The 22,982-nt window shown below is 43.3% G+C and overlaps 1 long non-coding RNA gene across 2 annotated transcripts; it reads right to left on the minus strand.

The window, feature by feature from the left end:
- Positions 1-886: 886 nt before the first annotated feature.
- LOC116574714 lies at positions 887-22,204 on the minus strand. 2 transcript variants are annotated; one of them, XR_004279452.1, is made up of 4 exons: positions 22,179-22,204; positions 5,799-5,850; positions 5,225-5,336; positions 887-1,199 (listed from the first exon to the last, which is right to left on the minus strand). It is a non-coding gene; the product is annotated as an uncharacterized LOC116574714 (long non-coding RNA). The 2 variants fall into 2 exon arrangements; XR_004279451.1 differs by lacking the exon at positions 887-1,199 and adding an exon at positions 4,416-4,499.
- Positions 22,205-22,982: the final 778 nt, after the last annotated feature.

Raw genomic sequence — 22,982 nt, forward strand, 5'->3', positions numbered from 1 at the left:
ATAGCTGAACGTGGCTGGCAGTACTGGTGGCTACTATTTAGTAGGGACCTGTTCTGGGCTGGGCACTGTGCCAGACATTTCTCATATAGTATCTCAGTTGATCTTTGTGCCAACCATTGCAGGAGCAGGAAATCAAGGTTTGGAGACATTGCACAGCTTGTTTCAGGACCCAGTGTACAGATGAGGGAGGCAGAATTTGAATGTCTCAAAGATGGTTCAAAAATGGTTTACCTCTAAAGTGTGGAAAGAAAAATGCTGGATGTTACTATGGTGGTGGAAATTTGAAGGATTTTCATTTTTTTTCTTTCATTTTTCACTTAAAGACATTATCCTTAAGGAACATAAATTAATTCAAAAAATTAAATATAAACATTAAAGAGAAGTTTTAGCCACGATGTAGTGAGGTCTCTCATGGGGTAATAGAGTAAATAGCAAACTCTAAGGAAAGTTCTGGAAATGCATGAGTTAGTCCCCAGACTGTGTGAGTTAGAACTCACCATGAGACACTAATCCTCTGGACGTTGGACAAACCACTCATTTTTTTAAGTCATATTGAATTTTTCCCCCCAGGTATGCCAAGGACAAGAAAAGGGCTAGCTACTGACTAGCTACTGACTCAGAGTGACAGAAAAAAATACAGAAATGGGTTTTAGGAAGAGAAGAAACAAAAATTAAGACTGGACCTAACTTTTGGTCCAATTGTTCTAGAGAACAAGTATGGTGCCTTGGGAAGAGTGCAGATCTTGGCATTATCAGTAACACAGTCCTGACTCAGTTTTCTAATGTGTCTGATGGGAGTAATAACAACCTATTTCTTAGTATTTAAAAAGTGCCTTGTACTACACCTGACACACTTTGGATACTCCTTCTATTATTATTTATTATTTTATTCCAACCCAACATTGACACATCTGCAATAAAGAACAATGACATTCACATCCTACTTCTCATATCTTCTTGATTCTTTTGTAGACATCTCTATCTCCCACAGTTTCTGGGGGGGGGGGGCAGGAAATAAAGCTTTTTTTTTCCCTTGAGGGAAAATGACCAGCAGTATGTTCACAACACTAGAGAAATCCCATTCCTTCAAACAAAGGGAAGTGACAGCAGCACTGTGTCTTCCAAACCAAAAACGTAAGTGCCTTCATATGATGCGTCCAGCACTCCAGACTTCACAAAATGGCTTTTGTGAGGAATTTCTGGGAAAAAAAAAAAAAAATACAGTCAGTCACTCCTTTGACCCTAAAAGATGAAACTTTAACAGTGTCTCACAGGTTTGAAAGATTTCCATTTCTGCTCTGGCATTTTGCCCATCTCTTTAGAAAATGTAAGTACCAGTGGAGGGTTTCAAGGAACGTCTCTCTCCCAGCTTCCCTGTGTATTGCCGTGATACTCTGTGAAAGAACCAGGGAAGGAAAAGCCCAAAGCTCAGATACAGGAGCTAGTCTGAAAGAAGCATGAAGCCAGAGACACAGCTCCCTACAGCAGGAGGAAGACCAAACCCCGGTTCTTGGCCCCACCTGGATGATGCCTGGGAGATGCCCCCGTCCTTGGTCACCTGTACTCCCAGACACACCTCTTTCTTGCACTTTATCTAATAAGACAGGGCTCCTCTTGCAAGTTCGTGTACATTCCACATTAAGACACACTGAACCTTTTTCTCTTTCCCCGACACTTTTGTGTGTACAACCCTTCTGGCAAGGAGGTTTTCTTTCTTTCCTTCTTTCTTTTATGAAGATTTTATTCAGTTATGGAAAGACTGTGAGTTTGGGGAAAGGGGCAGAAGGAGAGGGAGAAGCAGGTTCCCCACTGAGCATGGAGCCTGACGCCAGGGTCCATCCATGACCCCAGGATCATGACCTGAGCTAAAGGCAGACACTTTACCGACAGAGGCACCCCGGCCTCCAAGAACGCTTTCTTTCTCTTCCTGGCAAACACCAGCTCCTCTTGCAAGGCCCACCTCACCCATCACCTGCCTCTTCTGTGAAAACATTTGCCAAACCCAGAGATCAAATGAACTAATTCCCTACTCCAGGCTCTCACACTGGTTGTGTTGTTGTTGTTGTTGTTGTTGCTGCTGCTAATTTTAAATCTCATATTCGTTACTCAATATTCTGTTTTCAGAAAAGAGAAGCAAAGGAGAGCAGGTGCAGGAAATGGGGGTGTTAAGGTCGCTGCTGTGGAAAACCTCTTCTCTTCACCATCCTTCCAAATGGAAGATTCTGCCTAAAGAGGCTTGGCCTTCTGCCTCCGTTCCTCCCCACGGTGGTGAGTGAGGGCAGAGTTGAAAGGACAAGTGGGTAGGTCCAATGTATAATGAAGCTGGAGGTAGCCTTACAACCAGGAACAAACACCATGAACACCGGAGAGTTCCTTGGTCCCTCCTTCCATCTCCTTTGGACCAGTTAAAAGCAGAGATTTTTGCGTAAATATCTCCTTTACATTTGCCTGCAGATGGGCTCTTCCAAGGGCTAGGCATGAGGAACTAGTGAGCTCATTTTGGCTGTTCAACTAAGCACCACCTCCCAAACTATACTTTACCATCAACAAAAAGATGTTTGGTTTCTCCATCTTGCTTCATTTTTGAACTAGCTAGGAAGTCAAGTGGGGGAAGAGGAGTGCTATATTTTGCATCACTTGGAAGAAAGTTAATAATTGCCTAGACAAAGTTAGGGCTATAGGATGCATGAATGAACTTATGGCACCTGTCTGTTTGCCTGTCTAGCATCGATCCCATTATGCTATATCTCTCTGTAGTAGGAAACACAGGAGAGGTGTTTAGGTATAAAGCAATAAGACATATCTGAGTAAGCAGCTCTTGTTCTCCTGAGACAGGTCCATACATGGGTGGTAGTTGAAGCAGCAATTCTCCATGCTATAGGTGACAAAGACTTTTCCTCCAGTTCTGAGGGCATCACTCTTCATTCTGGAAGCTTCCTGGAGGAGATGCTGATTTTCTGTGATTTATCATACATATGGACCTTGCTTTCAAAATCCTGAAGTTGATAAACTTGTTTCTCTGACCTCACGAGGTAGATGTACTTTCCCCACGTGGCTTTCTCATCCCTTTCAGTGACAGTTCCCTGATGAGATTCAAGGCCACATCCTGGATGTTTTAGCCAATCTCTTTAGCAAGCCAATGATTAATTCAGGGCCATGCAGACCTGCACATGAGCAGACATCTCCCCCATAATCATGCCTTCCTCCCAAGTAGAGATACACCCACAGCCCATGTTACAGTAACAGTTCTGATAGAATTCTCCAAGGTTTCAGAGTTATGTAAGCCTCAGTCAGTAATGGCTACCTAGAGTAAGGACAATGACTTGGGAGAAGGAAGTTATGAGAAAGAGATAGGACATCACAGATTAATATTTAAAAACAACAAAGGCAGAAGGATGAAAAGGAGAAACTGAAATCATGCAACTGATGGGAAATAAAATAGTCAAATTAACCAAAATGGAGTATCTTTTCTGTGGTTCCAGAATGTTCCTGACCTTACTCTCACCTCAAACACATTGCCACCATCAGCAATTCATTTGGAGCATCTTCTATTTCCCTATTTTAGAAGGAACCTCCGTCCCTCATTCCCATGGCAGGTGAGACTCCCAGCCCACTCCTCCAGGAAAGGAGAGGAAGACCAAGACTCTTTGTCCCACTTGCTGCATGCCCTCCCCTGCTCCCCAGGAGCAGCTAATCTAATTGGTGCCGTTCAGAGCCCCCTTCATGTTTCACTGAGAGGAAGGACCAATGTGCTAGAGATTGTCATTTAACAAATACAGAATGCAGCCTGCCTCTGGTATTCTTTCACTGCCGGACTCTGGTTGTAGAAAGGGTCCCCCTCTACCTCCACTTTCCTGAGGGGACTTCCACCCTGCACAGGTCTTCCTTTGGGTGGACAGTGAAGACCTAAAATCTTCTTAGTTTACAAGGTAGTTCTGCAATGCTGCAGGCAGTCAGCTGGGAGTCTCCTGCGTTAGAAGATCCACCTCTCCCTTCTAGGAAGCTCCAAAGTCTGGACGTGGGGAAGACGAGAGAGCCTACTCTGGTCCTAACACGGTTTCTGTGAGGCTTACTTGACCTTTCCTTGGCTCTATAATAATGAGTTTCTTTGATCCTCATTCAACTGTCATGGGTTAGACATGGTTGGACTACAATAGTAGTCCTTAAACTTGAGCATGCATCTGAATGACCAGGAGAACTTACTAAAACACTGATTGCCAGACCCCATTCCCTGAGTTTCTGAGTCAGCAGCCTATGGGTGGGGCCTGAGAATGTGTATTTCTAACAAGTTTCCAAATGAGGCTGCTTGCTGCTGCTACTGGTCTGGGAACCACACACTGAGAACCATTGGATTACACACAGGAAGGGAGGAAAGGCAGCCAATATCTTTTCATTAATACTCACCGTGTTTGTAATTCCTCATTCAAAGATATTTGTCCCCCCAAATTCCAGGAGGGCAGTGACTTTGTCTATCTTGTTTGCAATTATGTCTCCAATTCCTAGATAAATTAGGAGCTCAGTGATAATTTGTTCATGAGTTAACCCAAACTTATTAATTATTAATGTCCTTATTAATGGGGACATCTCTGTCACACAGAACATTTGGTCCTGCCACAAGTCAGTGGGACATTCAAACATCGTGCTCTACTGGGGGTACCAAGACTAGAAACTATAAAACTTCAGAGAGCTCCATCCCCAAAGCTGCGACCTGGGCTCATGGGCATCAGAGTGTTCATTTGCATGAAGACCCGCTCTGGGTTCAAACTGGAAGAGGGTGAGAGGGACAGAAGGAGATATTTATTTGCTTCACCAGTCACGTGAAAGGGTCTGAGCTTCAGTGCCTCCTGCTTCTAGCCCTTGGTGAGAAAACAGCATTCTGCATTAATTGTTATGAAAGCTGATGGCGATAATACACCTTGTAAATTGTCTGCAGGGCTGCTAACAACCAGGAATGCCAATTGTTCATCAGCTCATTTGGGATACATTGGAATGCAGCTCAAGCTGTGATGCAGGAATGATCTCAGAAATAAATCAAATTTGGTGCAGGAAGCCACATCTATATTTCATGTGCTTGCCTCTGCAGGACTGCCTCAGTAATTGGTTTAAAAATATCTGTGACATCTGTTGATTCTTCTCCTTTAAAGTGTGAATCTTTATCTTTGTCTTTTTTGCAAAACATTATGCTGCAAAGTGGAGAAAGAGGAGAAAATGTTGCAGTAGCTACCTTTAAAAAAGCCTTGGTCCCTCCCGGCACTCATAGCTCAGATCGATTTGCCAGTCAGTCCAGCCTAATACAGAATCAGAGTTCCCTCAGACCCCCGTAGGAATGAAACGACCTATAAAGAAACACATGTGAGCACTCCCTTGTACATATGTCAATAATTTCCCAGTGAAATGCAGATGTTTGTAATTCCGTATGTTCACATGTGTATCCCAGAAATCACAGACCTCATTGGAAACTCACAAATCAAACCCACACCCTATCTAGCTTTCTCACTTGGGGAAGTCTTTCTGGAAGTTTCTGTTGTACTCTGGCCTCAGTTAAGTCAGATTTAAAATGGGTATGAAAATAGAGCCAGAAGGTAGGATCCAGATCTATCTATACCTACAGCCTGGGCCTTGAGTTACTGAATCTTGCCCATTTCTCTATCATAGTCTTTAACTTTTTCTAATAATTTCTAAACAGGCCCATTATGTCCTTCAAGATAAATATCAATGTGTTCACAAATATTTAGAAAGACCCTTCCACCTGAAATGCATGTCCTTATGTAAGTCAAATCTCCACCATTCTAACCAACCTGGGTCTCAATGTGAGCAGACAACAATCCCCTGAGCCTTGCACCAAATCTCCTGAAAGAGAAGGAAAGAGGAAAGATGATGAGAGGAAAGTATGGAGAGAATTCAGTAGACATGTTATGCCAGAATGTCTGGTATCAATTCAGTGCCGTTTCTCCTCCCTCCTAAGCTCTCCCTCATTCACAAGGGCAGGCAGCCTGGGCCCTGCATTTCCCAGAATTCTCTGCCACTGGGTTATCCTACGGATTTCCCCAGTAGAGGCTGGGGAGGTAGAGGAGAGGCATAAGCCAGACTGTTTCTTCTCTATGTTGTCCAGGTCCATGCACAGACTTCCACAGATGAGAGACTTGACAAAAATCTCCACAGTCTCCTGCAAACTGCTTGCCTCCATGCCACAACAACCATAATCATGGTGGCAGTTTCCTGATGATTTAACAGCTAGTAGTAAAAGGGGGTGTCAGCAGCATTGCCCAACTTTGCTCGCCTAAACCTTTCAATAACTTCATATGCCATTAATTCCCTCTAGTGAGCCACTTTGTGCTCGAAATAACAAAGTCATCCCTGTTTCCAAGATGGGCAGATAAGGGTTCTCTTCCCAGCCCTGCCACCACAAAGAATTTCCCTTGAACTGGACACTCCCCTTCCCTGAGCCTCAGTTGCCTCCGTTGTCAGATGCAGGCATTAGACTTCGCTGAATCTAAGCTCCCTTCCAGCTGTGGCATGGTGGGACCCAATAAAAAAAAAAAAAAAAGCACTCACACTAGAAAAGTACCTTCTGGCCTCTCTCTCTTTCTCATCCCTCACCCTCAGGGTCAAGGGGCTTTCATTTACCTGGCAGTAGCAGGTTCCACACTGCGAAACAATTTTTACTGGTGGAATTGTATTGAGAACCACGGAAAAGAAATGAGTGTCAGATACACTCAAAGGTGCCAGTTCATCCAGATTTCATTTCCCGTAGAAATTGACTTAATGCCCAAAAACATTTCAGTGAGTGGCTACATGTCTATTGCTTTCTTCCCCATGAAAGCAAATAACTTTCCCTGGACTTGTTCTTAACCTACTCCAGAAAGATCTGTGCAGGTCCAGGCCGAATATTTGAGGGACTTTGAAACTGTGCATTGCTTATATTTCTTACTTTACTTGCTGGCAGAAGGCAGCAGGCAGAGGAAACAGACCCCATGGCTTCCCTGAATTAGGTTTGGGTCCTGCTGACCAATTAGGTATTGGTCTGCTCAAGCTCCTATAACACATACCATAGCTTAAGCAGTAGACATTTATTTCTCAGTTCCTAGAGGCCCAGAAGGCCAAAGTCAAGGTGCCAGCAGATTGGGTTCCTGGTGAGAGTTCTCTTCCCTTCTTGAAGACAGAGATGCCTTCTAGCGGTATCCTCATGTAGCAGACAGCAAGTAAGTCCTGGTCATTCTTTTGCATAGAAGTGCCTGGTCCATAGAGGTGTGCAGCAAATGTTTGCTGAGGCCAGTAGAGGCAAAGCAAGCAGGTCTGTGGCCAGCCATCTTGGAACGGATCTCAGGAGCTCCTCTTAGAAGATTCAGAAGGTAAAGGTGGCTCAACCTGGCTTCCTGCCTGAATGGAAACATCCACCATCATCCCAACTGCCCCTGTTTGCTGGCAATGTTCTCACTTCCTCAGGAAAATGAAAACAAGGCAGTATTGGTCTCTTTCCCTCCATCAATCCACTGCACTATGGCATTCCCAGGACCAGCAGAGTGACTCATGTGCCAACACCAGTGACAGGATCAAACCCAGTGGTATTAAAAATGTGACTAGCTCTCACACCTGCAGTGAGGGGTGTTTAGAAACAAAACTCCTACGTGTTTTCCCAAGAGGTAAGAGCTGCTCTTTTCTCATTTTTGTGACAAACAGTAAAGTGCTCACATAGAGGAAGAAAGGAATGTTCAGAGACCTCAGGATTTATTCACAGGATCTCAAAGGTCTCCTCATGTTTGAATCCAATAGCACCATGACAGGTAGTTTGAGGAGCCCACCTCTTGCCCTTCCTGACTCCTGCTTCCCACATTATGCTAAATTCCTGCCTACAGTATTTGACTCAGCAGGGAAAAGTGCACAGTTACAGGAACAGGAGAATGCAGCTGTCCTATGGAGATAAACAGAAATATGGAGCCATGTGACCCCAGAGAGAGGCAGAAATCTGTGTCTGACTTTCTAGTTGCTGTTTTCTGCCTTTGACATCCATGAACTTGCCTATCATATCCTCCTAATACTCTCCTTGACTCTGAATGCCTTTAAAGACTTGATTGTCACCCAAAAAATAAATAATCCAGTTAAGAAATGGGGAGAAGATATGAACAGACATTTCTCCAAAAGATACCCAGTTGACCAACAGACACATAATAAAATGCTCAATATCACTTGGCATCAGAGAAATACAAGTAAAAACCACAATTATATACCACCTCACACCAGTCAGAATGGCTAAAATTAACAGGTCAGGAAACAACAGATGTTGACAAGGATGCAGAGAAAGGGGAACCCTCTACACTCTTGGTTGGAATGCAAGCTGGTGCAACCACTCAGGAAAACAATATGAGGTCCTCAAAAAGTTAAAAATAGATCTACCCTATGACCCAACAATTGCACTATTAGGTATTTACCCAAAGGATATAAACAAAGGGGCACCTGCACCCTAATGTTTATAACAGCAATGTCCACAATAACCAAACTATGGAAAGAGCCCAAATATCCATTGACAGAAATGGATAAAGAAAAAGTGGTATCTATATATAATGGAGCATTACTCGGCCATTAAAAAGAATGAGATCTTACCATTTGCGATGACATGGATGGCACTAGAGGGTTATGCTAAGTGAAATAAGTCAGTCAGAGAAAGACAATTATCATATGATTTCAGTTATATGTGGAATTAAGAGACAAAACAGATGAATATGGGGGATGGGAGGGGAAAGTAAAATAAGACAAAACCAGAGAGGGAGACAGACCATAGGAGATTCTTAATCATAGGAAACAAACTGAGGGGTGCTGGAGGGGAGGATGGGTAGAGTGATAGAGTAACTGGGTTATGGACATTAAGGAGGGCACTTGATGGAATGAGCAGTGGGTATTATATGCAACTGAGGAATCACTAAACTCTACCTCTGAAGCTAATAATATACTATATATCAATTAATTGATTTTAAATAAAAAATAAAATAAAAAGACTTTTGGTTACCAATAACATGCTGAGAACCCAGATAAGAATCCCAGAGAAGCACAAAAATCATAAGCACAGAATGTATAGCATGCTCTGGAAATCATGTGTCATTTGGTTTGGCTGAAGCAATTTTTGATTCAACAATGTTCATTCAGTTCAACGTATATACCTTGCATTTCCAGGATGGACTATATACTTAGTTACTAAACAGGCAAAAGTCTGTTAAAGAACATGGATGTCCTCCAGCTAAATGTAGAAGAATGAAACTCGACCATTCTCTTACACTGTACACAAAGATAAACTCAAAATGGATAAAAGACCTCAACGTGAGACAGGAATCCATCAGAATCCTAGAGGAGAACATAGGCAGTAATCTCTTCAATATCAGCCACAGCAACTTCTTTCAAGATATGTCTCCAAAGGCAAAGGAAACAAAAGCGAAAATAAACTTTTGGGACTTCATCAAAATCAAAAGCTTCTGCACAGCAAAGGAAACAGTCAAGAAAACAAAGAGGCAACCCACGGAATGGGAGAAGATAGTTGCAAATGACAGTACAGACAAAAGGTTGATATCCAGGATCTATAAAGAACTCAAACTCAACACACACAAAACAGACAATCATATCAAAAAATGGGCAGAAGATATGAACAGACACTTCTCCAGTGAAGACATACAAATGACTATCAGACACATGAAAAAATGTTCGTCATCACTAGCCATCAGGGAGATTCAAATTAAAATCACATTGAGATACCACCTCACACCAGTTAGAATGGCCAAAATTAGCAAGACAGGAAATAACATGTGTTGGAGGGGATGTGGAGAAAGGGGAACCCTCTTACACTGTTGGTGGGAATGCAAGTTGGTGCAGCCACTCTGGAGAACAGTGTGGAGATTCCTCAAGAAATTAAAAATAGGGCTTCCCTATGACCCTGCAATTGCACTGTTGGGTATTTACCCCAAAGATACAGATGGAGTGAAAAGAAGGGCCATCTGTACCCCAATGTTTATAGCAACAATGGCCATGGTCACCAAACTGTGGAAAGAACCAAGATGCCCTTCAACGGACGAGTGGATAAGGAAGATGTGGTCCATATACACTATGGAGTATTATGCCTCCATCAAAAAGGATGAATACCCAACTTTTGTAGCAACATGGACGGGGCTGGAAGAGATTATGCTGAGTGAAATAAGTCAAGCAGAGAGAGTCAATTATCATATGGTTTCACTTATTTGTGGAGCATAACAAATAGCATGGAGGACAAGGGAAGTTAGGAGAAGGGAGTTGGGGGAAATTGGAAGGGGGGGTGAACCATGAGAGACTATGGACTCTGAAAAACAATCTGAGGGTTTTGAAGGGGTGGGGGTGAGAGGTTGGTGGTGGGTATTAGGGAGTATTAGAGAGGGCACGGATTGTATGGAGCACTGGGTGTGGTGCAAAAAACAATGAATACTGTTATGCTGAAAATTATATATATATATATATATATATATATATATATATATAAAATTTAAAAAAAAAAGAGCATGGATGTCCTCACATCAAATTTACTAATTTGTCTATTCTCCCATTTACACCTCTTGCCCCAGCAGTAATAGCCAAAAACCTACTGCTGCAGCACTCCCTGTCCCCACCTGTGTAGGATCCCTCCACCTCAGTACCCACCCTGGCCTGTGACCTCAGGCAGTGCTCCTGCCAAGCTCAATTTACATAAACACCCTCTGTGTATGTATGGAATCATGGAAACTATATGAACTCCAGAGCCACAGACGACCTTAGAGGACATTCACCCATCTTCCTATGGTGCAGATAGGAAGTTGAAGTTGAGTCAGATAGAGATACCTTCCTTCCCAAGGCCCACTTGGGAAGTACCATTTATTCTTCTAGAAATTACATCCTTTACCTGAATCTCCTTAATTATTTGGTGACATCTGCAGTCTTGGTTGCTGAGGAAATTTGTGTCTACCTGGGCCTGCACAGTGGGCAAAGACTGAGAGCCTCGGAGAGACTGTCAAGAGAGCAAAACTATTCAAAGACAAGACAGGGATTTCCATAAAGTCACAGTGCTGAGCAAAAAAGAAGGGTAGGGTCAGACTGACTAGAATCACAAAAAAGTAATGGGGAGATGGGGGAGAATGACTTGGTGGGCACAAGAGAAGGAATGGTAACCAGGGTGGTCAAGAAAGAATATTGTGGAATGAGGTGGTCGCTATTGTTTATGGCCCATCTGGCATGACTTCCATCTTCATATGCTAATTTCTTCTGTGATCACCCTACCCATATGGTCAGGTGACCCATGCTGGCCAGATGCTGGCACAGGAACAGGTTCCATGAACCAAACTAGGATAGAGACTGTCCTAAGACTTGATTTAGGACCATTGCAATAATAATAATAACAATAATAATAATAATATTAATAAAAATAAGCATTCTACTTTTCCTTGGAATAATGAGCTTTAATGATCCTGTAGTGCTAGAACCAATTACCAGTGGCTCATCTTTCCTGCCATGTCAAGAGAGCCATCTGGAAGATGAAGGCAAAACATGGAGGAAAGCTGAACAAAGATATGATGGGATAGATAAATCCATGATGATCCCATTTGAGCGCTGGAGGTAACCATTCCTGAACTCACATTTCTGAACCCTAGACATTCCAGGTATAGGCAGCTATAAATTTTCACTTTACCCAAGCCCACCTGAAACCAAGAGTCCTCTAACAAAAACATGGGTTGAGATAAAAATCAGACAATACAATCAGTGTCAATCAGACAATACAAATTAGACATGTTTAAGAAGAGGTCCTAAAAGAACTAGCATGAATTTGGTGCACAACCTGGTGCACACTACCAAGGCCAGAGTGGATCCTTGGATGTATCATTCTAGGGTTGAAAAGTTTGAGCTTTCCGACTATCCACTGAGACTTGTCAAGTTGTGGCTCAGGAAGGAAAAACATTTTAGACCAAAGAAAAGAAAAACAGCAGAGCTTCGGTTTCTCACAGAAAGGTGAGCACTATCTCCCCTCAATTATTCAGATACCATGTTGTCATAACAGCCATATTTCTTGGGTGGATAGCCTGAGGCAGTCTCCCACAAAATGGCAGCCTCACAGCATTCTACTAGACTTCCAAGGGCAGACCCCAATAGGACTTCATTTCAGCCCCTCTTTGTAGAAATCCACTTAATCACTGAGTAGAGAAAACTTTAGTGCCTTTTGTGTTTCGGGCACAGTGCTTGGCACTTAGAAACTAGAGCTATGAGCAAGCTCAGTGGAACTGCTGTCCTAAGGGAACTTACCCTCTAGCTGGAGACATAACTTAATAAGCCATTACAATGCCACTGTGATAATAAGAGAATATCAAAGTGCCAAGGGAACATATAACAAAAGTATCTGTTTTCTATCCCTGGGTATCAAATTACCATACATTTTGTGTTTAAAAGCAACACCCAGGTACAATCTCAGAATTCTGTAGGTCAGAAGCCCAGTGGATTGGCTAGGCTCTTTGGTCAGGGTCTACAGGGACAAAATCGAGGTGTCAACCAGCCAAGGTTCTTGTCCAGAGGCCCAGAGGAAGAATCTGCTTCCAAGCTCATTCAGGTGGGCAACAAAATTCTGCTCTGTATAGTGGTAGGACTGAGGTTCCCCTTTCCTTGCTGGCTTTCCTGGTGGGGGTGGTGAATATGGGATGCTTTCCACCCCTGGAAGCCAATCCCATCTTTTCTGATGTGGCTTTGTACATCTTAGAATGAGAAATGACACTTGGAGTCTTTAAATCCCTCGAACATCTTCTTAAGCCTTCTCCTTTGGCCACTAGCCAAAGAAATTTCTCTGCTTTTAAGTACATATATGATCAGATTAGGCTGACCCAGCAAATCTCCCCTTTCTAAAATCACCTAATATAGGGTTTTAATTATATCTGTAATATGTTTTCACAGCAACACCTAGATTAGTGTTTGATTGACGAACCAGAGAATGGAAATCTTCAGAACAGCTTTAGAATTCTCACCATAGCAAAGCACCTAATCCAGACTGTGAGAGTCTCAGAAGACTGCTGGGAGGAAGTGGCATGTGAGATGAGTTGTAAGGCAGTAGTAGGAAGAGCTACAAAGAAAATATCAGGGACAGCAAAATTACCGGCAAAGAATCAAGGGAGATCTAGGCACATAGGGAAATGGTGGGGTGGGGGTGGGGGTCAGGATGGCTGGAGGAAAGACTCAGAGGGAAGAACAATGAAAGATGAGTTCAGAGGCCAAGAAAGGACACCATCGTCAAGGTTCTAGTAAGCTCTGCTCCAAGTGCATCAAGTATGGTAGCTGCAGGTGTGTCTGAAATTAATGCTCTTCCCGTTTTAGCCTCTGTAGGAGGCTGTGTAAGTAAAATGCCTCAGAGCTCAGTACACACCAGGCACTCCACGATATGGATGCCTTCTCTTTCCCGACATCTTTTTGTGTTCTTGCTTCTCTTGAATCCTAATTCACATATACGTTCTTTCAAAATATCCTGATCATGCCCCTTTTCTGCCCGGAGCTGTTATGCACAAAAGATACCAAGATAAATAGATTAGTGGGCATGTGTCGGAGGAGGCGGCAGTCTGAAGGGAGAAACTAATATGTAATGTCAACAAATAAATCACGGAGCATGCAGGTAATATTATAATGGAGGTTGTGGGGCTTGGGAAGCATTCCTTCATAATTTAATACCCAACTTGTGGTGTGAATATGGAATCTAAAATAGTCAAACTCACTGGAGGCAGAGAGCAGGCTGTTGGCCACCAGGGGCTGGAGGGGAGGAGGATGGGGAAGTGATGCTTGAAGGCTACAAGAGCTTCAGTTTTGCAAGATAAATAGGTTCTGGAGATTTAAGTACTGCAGAGTGTCTATAGCTAACAATGCTGTATTATATACTTAAAATTTTCTAAGAGGATAGCTGCTATGTTAAGCGTTCCTCACACACACACACACACACACACACACACACACACACAGGCTCTTCCAGACCTGAGTCCCATCTCCTTTACAGAGAAGCTGACAGTAACTTCCTCCCTCCTAGAGTTGCTGTGGGGATAATGTGTATTGGAAATAAAGAGCTCAGCCTCCAGCTTGGCATGGGGTTCAGGCTTTTGGAAGTGGTTGCTGATATTATTCACAGAACCAAAGTTTTTTTATATATATTTATATAGAAGCATTATGTGTCAGATACTGCACATTTTATAGGATTCTCTGCATTCTACAGAAACCCTTTTCTGGATGTCTGCAGCTCATCTTTGTCCAGCCTTTCCCTTGATGGCACCTCGTGTAAGAACTGGTCATATTAGACAACGCTTACATGCCTCCACAGGTACAAATTGGTCCTAAGCAAAGGCTCCCACCTTCTTCACAGACCACCTCTTCAAATGCGGGAAGACAGCACTTAGAGCGAGCTCCGCTGCCTCCATCCAGAGCTTTCTGTCTCCTCTTCCACCCTTCCTCCTCTCTTCCCTCCCTCATCATCTCTGGCTCTTGTTCCCTTCTTTCTTCTTAGTAATAATCACTATTGTTGATTAAGGGCTGAGTACATGTGATAAGCACTTTACATAGATAATGTCAATGTTTTCCTTATGACTATCAGGTCAGTGGATACTAGAGTGCTTTTGGATTTGTTGGTTGTTTACAGAGACCATGAAAAGAAGGCTCAGAGTGGTGGGGAGGGAACCCCAAGGTCACACACCTAATGAAGAACGGACCAGGAGTTTAAATACTGACTCCTAAGTCATGTTGTTAATCATACCTTTATTCTGTTTCCTATCCTAATATTTCAAAACTATAAGACAAGGATCTTACACTGAATGGTTTAAGTCACTTCCCTTAGCCCACATGGTCAGAAGTGACTTCATTTTTTTTTTAATTTCAACATAATGCTCAATGTTTCATTAGTTGCATATAACGCCCCGTGCTCATCACATCACATGCCCTCCTTAATGCCCATCCAGAAGCGACTTTGAACTGTAAAAATCAGTCAAGGCAGAATTTAACCTAGAGGATCACAAAGCTTCCTGACTGGAAGTGTTGGATTGTTGTTCTACACCCAGACTGGTCTCAGTACAAAACCATCTAGCTTGGCAGATGATGGTCAGGTTACCAGGGGCTGTAAGTATCTATTTAGTGCGCCTTCAGAGCTGAGCTCTCATTTGGGGTGCTGAAAGGCAAACCCTCCCCAATCTCACTCACCAGCCCTGTCTCTGATTCTTAAGCATTTATAGGACACAGAGATGCCCTGGCACCCCCATGTATCAAGCACACTCTGGGCATGTGTCCATATGCTGCTTTGTAACCATGAGAAATGGATCTTTGGTTCCCTTTTCCGATCAGCACCCTGAGGCTTCCACATGAAGGCACATACTCTTGCAGAGCTGCATACAGAGGTGTATGCGTTTCTTCAGGCAGAGTCTCACTTGTGGAAGCAGACCATACCTCCTTCTTCCCCGAATTCAGCAGGTGCTCAATCCATGTGTGCCATGATGAAATTGGGCACACCTCTCTTCTAAAGACTCCTCTAACAACGGCCTGAAGGCAGAGATGGGAAGGAATGCATTTCATTTATAATGTCTCTAAAGGTGACTTGGTCTGCTATTTATTCTTCCTGTGGCATAACATTGTAGCCATTCATCACGTGGGCCAGTTCAGTTATTAAATAAAAGGCACAGGTGTAAGTACGCTGAGTTATTTGCTTCAATTTGTATTTCAATGCTTGAGATTTATGGGGTGTGCTCCTCTGTGCACACGATGGAAGAAAGGAGCCCTGTTGAACTGCTCTAGAGTAGATTGTGGGGGGCAGAAGGAGAGAGCCTGAAGTTGATGAGGCTAGTTTCTGCCTCTATATCCTTATAACCCCTAGGATGGCTCCACCCTTGTGGAATGGAAGCAAGGGACCGGAAATGGGGTTCTAGTACTTCTAGAAAGTACAAAACTTTGCACCAGGCAGAACTGAGTTCAAATTCTAGCTTCTCTACATGACCTCAGGCAAGTCACTGACTCAGTCTGAGGCTCAATTTGGCATCTGTACAATGGGAATGATAATTCCTTGTTTCTGGTGTCATAATGAAGACTAAATGAGATGACATATTCAAAGCACTTAGCCTATGTTCCTTCAGTATATGTCCATTACCTACAATGTAAGTATATACCCAAACAGCAGATTTCCTTCATCTACTCTACTCTACTCTTTGTCAGCTTGGGCTGTCATCACAAAATACCATAAATTGGGTGGCTTATACAGGAGTAATCTATTTCTCTCAGCTCTGGAGGCTGAAAGTTCAAGGTCAGGGTGCTGGCTTATTTGGTTCCTCCAGATGGCCACCTTCTCCATGGGTCCTCACAAGGTGGGGAGACCTCTCAAGCCCCTTCCTCTTCCTATAAACACACCAGGTCTATTGGATTAGGTTTCCACATATATGACCTCATTGAACCTTAATTGCCCCCCAAAGACCCTATTTCCAAATATAATCACATTGGGTATGACAGCTTCAACCTGTGAATTTGGGGGGACACAATTCAGTCCATAGTCCTTACTCTTTGAGAAAGTTAAGTTATAGAGAACCAGTCTGAAATTGGAAGGAACCAGGATGCAGGCTGGACAGGCAGCTGGCAGAGCAATGTCCTTCTGTGTCCACTGACAAAACACCTACTCAGCCTCAACACCCAGCTCTAGCTCCACCTCCTCCGTGAAGATATCTAACCTGTGGCCTCAAAACTAAGTGCCTCTTCTGAGGTCCCATTGGACTTCTTACATGTATTAACTGAATAATGCTTCACACTATATTGCATAACTCTTTATTTACTGGTCTCCCCCACTAGAGTATGAACTCTACAAGGAGTAGGTCTTTATTTTATTCACCTTTGTCAGTCACGGTTATGACTGGGGTTCAGTAAGTCGTGGCTAAAAGGATGGATGGGCAGATGTGCAGATATGTGGAAGCATAAATGATCAATGCTGTCCCAACAGAAAAGTGAAAAGAGAGGCTTAGTCTCAAGATTCTCAAGCAGGTAGCTCGTATCAGAGAGATCTATCCGTGAGGAATCTCTCTTACCTGGATTCAGTTTTAGGGGAATAGTCCTAACATCTGGGAATAAGGCTGGCAAGAGTTTGGCAGCCAGTAGTTCCAGGAAGAGACTGAGGTGTGAGGCTATTTACCAGAGTAGGAAAGTAGCAAAACCAAAGGGCAAACTGAGGAGCAAGGCAGAGGACTTGAATGCGGTGAAGCCCGTGCTACCACCAGCCAAGCAGTAGAGAATCTCAGGCATGCGCAGTGGATACAAGAGACATCAAGGTGGTTAAGTGCCCCGTAATGTAAGGCAAGATTCATCTTCATAACTGGAATTGGAGCCAGAGACCTCAAGCTCTCAGTTACTAGAAAGAGTCATGAGCCAACTCTACCAGCCCCCGGTCTGTGTGGTAGACTTTAGAGAAGACAAATTCCTTCCCAGTGGCCAAGAGCTGCCTTCGCCTCTGATTAGTGAGGAAAAGACTAAGCAAGCTTTGATCTCCTTGAGGCTGAAGATGTTCCCCTGCCTACATACCTTCAATGACTGTGCGGGGTCACTCAGACCCCCTGTGCTGGACAAGCTCAGCACACAAGAAGTAATTTGGTCTGAGAAGGCTCTCTCTTTCTGTGAAAACAGAAAACTTAAGTTGGAGCAACCTAAATTTGGAAGAACCAAAGAGTGAATGAAGCAAAACAGCTACCTTCCGTGTCCTGGGAGCTATATCCATTGTTCCCATCTCTCTTATGTAACTGAAAGTTCAAAGCCACCCTGTAAAATGGGTAATGTCATACTCTCTTTACATTTGAGGGAATAGGCTCAGAGAGGTTAAATGACTTTCCCAAGCTCACAAAGCTAACAACTAGAGAAATTGGGGGGAAATCCCATTCTCTATACTTTTCTGTATTTCCTCTTCAGTATTGGGGGCTGGGGGAGAGCGGGTACTGAACAATACTGGCTTCCCAAAGATATCCATAGTCTAATCCCACACTGTAAATGTTACCTTATCTGGCAAAGGGGACTTGCAGATATGATTAAGCTAGAGATGAGATTAGAAGACTATTCTGAATATCTGGATGAGCACTTGATGAAATCCCATAATCAGGAGGGCCCGGGGCAACAAGAAGGTCAAAGGAGGAAGTAAGAAATGTGACAACAAAAGCAAGAGGCTGGAGTGATTCAAGGAATGGGGTCATGAGCCAAAGAGTGCCTCTGGAAGCTAGGAAAGGCCAGGAAATGAATTCTCCCCTGTCACTTCCAGAAGGAACCAGGCAAGCCAGTACCTTGACTTAAGCCCAGGGAAGCTGATTTTGTACTTGCAGCCTTCAGAACTATAAATAATGTATGTATGTTGCTTTAAGCCACAGCAGCCATAGGAAAGTAACACAAATAATAAAATAAAAATATTGAAAGAGGAGTACTGAACATTTCTAGAGAAATTTTTTAAAAAAGAAAGGTGTCAACTGACTTCATAATGGAAGATGTTATAGAGAAAATGACCTCCATAGAGAATATGACCTTCAGCTGACAAATAAAAAAAGTATATTTATAACCTTTCTCTCCTCCTAAATTCACGATATGTCCTTTTCAACTCTATCAAGACATATTTCCCACTGAATTTTCACGTAGTCTTATAACTGATCTCACCACTCCAGGATATCATGGCCACTTATTCAAGTATGGCACAAGAAATGAAATCCACTCACCAAGTGGTAATCAGCCAAGAAATGAGAAAGCCATTCACTACTGGTCCACTCAGCCTGGATGAGAAGCATGTAAGAAACCCTCTTATGGTCTTGGGGACCCTGGGTGGCTCAGTTGGTTAAGTGTCTGTCTTTAGCTCAGGTCATGATCCTGGGGTCCTGGGATCAAGCCCTGCAAAGGGGTCCCCACTCAGCAGGAAGTCTGCCTGTCCCTCTGTCTCTGACTCTCCCCCTGGCTCGTGCCCAGTCACTCTCTCTCTCTCGCAAATAAATAAATACAATCTTAAAAATAAAAAAAAAAATCCTGTCACAGTCTTATTCTTATTTAACCCTTGCCAGTGACATTGTGACTCTGGTAGAACAGGGGTTACTCTTAATCACATTTTTTTTTTTATGGGGAAACTGGAACCCAGAGAAATCCAGTTCTCTGCTTCATGTTACATAAAGAAGCCAAAATTTAAACACTGGGTCTATGTATTAGTCTGCTCAGGATGCCGTAAGAGAGTACCTCAGACTGGGTGGCTTAAACAACAGAATGATTTTCTCACAATTCTCAAGTCTGGAGGTTTGAGATCAAGGTGTGGGCAGCGTTGGTTTGGTTTCTTCTGTGGTCTCTCCCCTTGGCTTATAGATGACCATCTCCTCTCTGTCTTCATGTGGTCTTCACCTATAAATCTATGTCTTAATTTCCTCTTGCTAGGACCAGTTAGATTGGATTAGGTCACCCTAATGACCTCATTTTTTTAGCTTATTATTATGGTATATTATAAAGGGTATAAATGAACATTCAGATAAAGAGGTACATAGAGCACAGAAGCTTCTGTCCCCATGGTATTTGGGTGATGCCACCCTCCCAGCACATGAATGCATTCAACAACCTGGAAGTTCTCCAAACCCATTTGTTTGGAGCATTTATGGAGGATCGATTACATCGACATCATTGATTCAGTTGTTGGCCTTTGGTGATTGTCAGTCTTGAAAATTTCAACCATTGAACCCTGCCTTGGTCTGGTTTCTGTGGTAACCAGTCCCCATCAGAAGCTACCTGGGGCCCACCAGGAATCACTTCATTAGCATTCAAGAAGACACTCCTCCTCTGGAGACTCCAAACCTAACGACCTCATTTTAGTTTAATTACTCCTTTAGAGACCCTATCTCAAACATAGTCACATCCTGAGATACTAGGGATTAGAACTTCAATTTATGAATTTTAACACAGTGTATTTCAGCCCACAACATTCTTTAAGATTTCGGACCTATCTTGCTTTCTGTCTCTATCAAGCACCTCAAAGAGTGGTACAGTACCTCTCCACAGATGATACAGCACAGCTTCAAGGAAGAGATGCGGGGCGTGGGGGTTGTTGGATCTAGGCTCTCAGAACCCAAGACTACTGACTGTCCTCAAGAAGTTCTTATATAACTGATACAGGAAGAGCCCTCTTCTGAAGCAATGAACCTCTACTGTCTGACAAGCAATTTGAGCTCACAGAAAGCAGGGATGATGCGGGGAAGTCAAAAGGGATCTAATTTGGTGCCTCCTCAGTGAAGGATTGTTCTTTGCTTCCTGACAGGTGACCTTTAAGCAAACATAGAGCAGCCAGATTGAGGGAGCTCCTCCCCAGCAGGGACTGTGAGTGATGTGACCAACGCACCAGCTGTCCCCTCGTGTACCAACACAGACCCCATCACAGTTGAGGGATAAACAAGTATCCCTTTATGAATGTGACCCCAGCTTGTCAAGCAATTTTCCAGTTTGAGTACATTTTCAATTAAGTTTTATTCTGAACAATATTTAGAAGTGATGCCTGTGGTCCCCGTAAATGAAAAAACCAAATTGCTTTGGCAAGATTTAGGTATTTCCTATGTGGGGAAAAAAAAAAAAAAAAAAAAAAAAAAACCAGCACTCAAACTCTGGATGTCATAACCATTATGTCTTTAGGCAAAGACATTTTGTAGCATTCCGTACACCCTCCTGACACTCTTCTTCTCCCAAATACACATGGACATATGCACACTTTCCGTGAACCTAAATTTCTATTTCTGATTGCAACAAACAATTATTTTTCTTTCTTGGAAAATTGGTCCAAGCCCTTTGGTCAAGAGAAGGAACATAGTAGACTTTTACCAGAGGAAGAGGAAGGAGTAGACTGAAGAACTCTTCATTCTTCTTTGTGCAACCCCCCGGCCACTCCCCATGAGAGCTGAGAAGAAAATCACTTCACAAGGAATGATAACTATGATTTAATGAAAACTTCCTGCATGCTACCCCACTGCACTGCATGCTTCACAAGTAGTTTCATGTTTAATCTTCACAACAATTCTCTGCTGGTGGTGCTACTATTAGGCTCATTTTTCAGGTGGGAAAATCGAGCAATTTTCCCAAAAGCAGAGACTGCCAATGTGTATGTTAGCAGAGTAATAGCCCTCATAGATTTCCACATCTTAATCCTCAGTCCTGGGAACCTGTGACTATGTTCATCAACAGGGTAAAAGGAACTCTGCAGTGTGATTAAATTAGGAATCTCAAATTAGGAAGATTATCCCGATAATGGGGGGGGGGGCGGGCAACAGCAATCACAAGGGCCCTTGAAATAGGGGGGAAGGAGGCAGCAGTAAGGGGAGATGGCACGATACAAGCAGAGGGCAGAAGAGTGTGACTGCTGACTGTGGAGCTGGATCAGGGGTCAGGAGCCAAGGAATGCAGGCACATGCTGCTGGGAAAGGAAACTGATCTTCCCCTGCCAAGAGTGCTTTGAGGTCAGCTCCATGGAGTTTATCTCTCTTCTAACCTCCCAAACTGAAACATAATAAAGATATGTTATTTTTAAGCCACTACATTTGTAGTAATTTGTTCCAGAAGCAAAAGAAACAAAGTGCCGGCCCAGCACTCTCCTCTCCTGTCGAAAGTTGAGCAAGGAAGAATCACCTTCCAGTTTTGTTTAAATCCTGTCCTGATGAAAGCTCAACACATTCTTTATCTCTTTGCCCCCCTGACAGGCTCAGGGTTAGAGGGAAGGTCTGATAAATATTTATACCAGCAGCAACAATATTAGTTACTTAGGTTGGAGGAAAATGAGGGTTAATTGGGGCAAAAGATGAGAAAGCCTGAAACTGCTGGACTATGGGCTTCTTTGAGCCAAGTATACCTAGACCCACCTGACACAGGCAAGACATCCGACTAATGTTGAACCCTGGGATAAATCGGTGGATGGAGGCTTTGGTAGATGGACAAGTGGAATAGGTGTAAAGCACTGAGTACACACCTGGCATGCAGAAGGTCCTCAATCAATAACTACTGTTAGGCATTGTAGGTGCTGGTTGATGGCATTAAGGTCAAGGCATTAGAGTTGATCATAAACTACCCTTTCTATCAAATCTACCTCTCCACAGAGTTCCCAGGGACACCCAGACACATACCACAGCAATGGGAAATTAAGTATGGTGCTATTTCACTGAGAACCATACTGGTACCTGGAATCCCAGTTCAGGGCTCTGGTAAAGACACATTACTTAGACTTGTGGAAGACAGATTCTCTACCTTCCCTCCCTTTATGACCCGCCCACCCCCACCCCCCAGCCACTCCCACCACTTAGTAACCTTAGAACCTTAGAACCACACATAATGAGGGGCGCCTGGTTAAGTGTCTGACTTTGGCTCAGGTCATGATCTCAGGATCCTAGGATTGAGCCCCATCTTGGGCTCCCTGATCAGAAGGAAGTCTGCTTCTCCCTCTCCCCACAGGTTCATACTTTTTCTCTCTCAAATAAATAAATAAAATATTTAAAAAGAGAGAGCGAGAGAGAGCCATACACTCTGAGGTGATGAAGTGGGGAGAAATACAACTTGGTCTGTACAACTAGGTTCTGGGTTAGCCTATGCACAGAGCCCCCATGAATGGAATGGAGCTATAGGGACCCACACTAGGCTTAGATCCTGGACAAGAAGTGGAACTGAGAGGCCTTTCCAAAGAGTGACTTCACCCAAAATAACCACAGGTCATTGTGACATCACCTCTGTCTTATCAAATCAACTGCTCTTCCTCTGGTGAAGAGAAAGTATGAGAGGCTTGAGAAGAGACAATCCAGGCAGAAGAAAAGGGCAGAATTATTACTCTCGTTATCATTACTACTAGTAGTTATGATGATGGATGGATGGAGGAATCCCCTGATACCCATTGATCATAATAAAGAGGAAGTGAAGGCAAAATACATGGAAGGTAGATTCTCTGGGGTAGCTCAAGTGTCTGATGAAAGTGGTTTTTTTTTTATATTTTT

This window comes from Mustela erminea, chromosome 16, assembly GCF_009829155.1.
Source record: "Mustela erminea isolate mMusErm1 chromosome 16, mMusErm1.Pri, whole genome shotgun sequence".
NCBI lineage: Eukaryota > Metazoa > Chordata > Mammalia > Carnivora > Mustelidae > Mustela > Mustela erminea.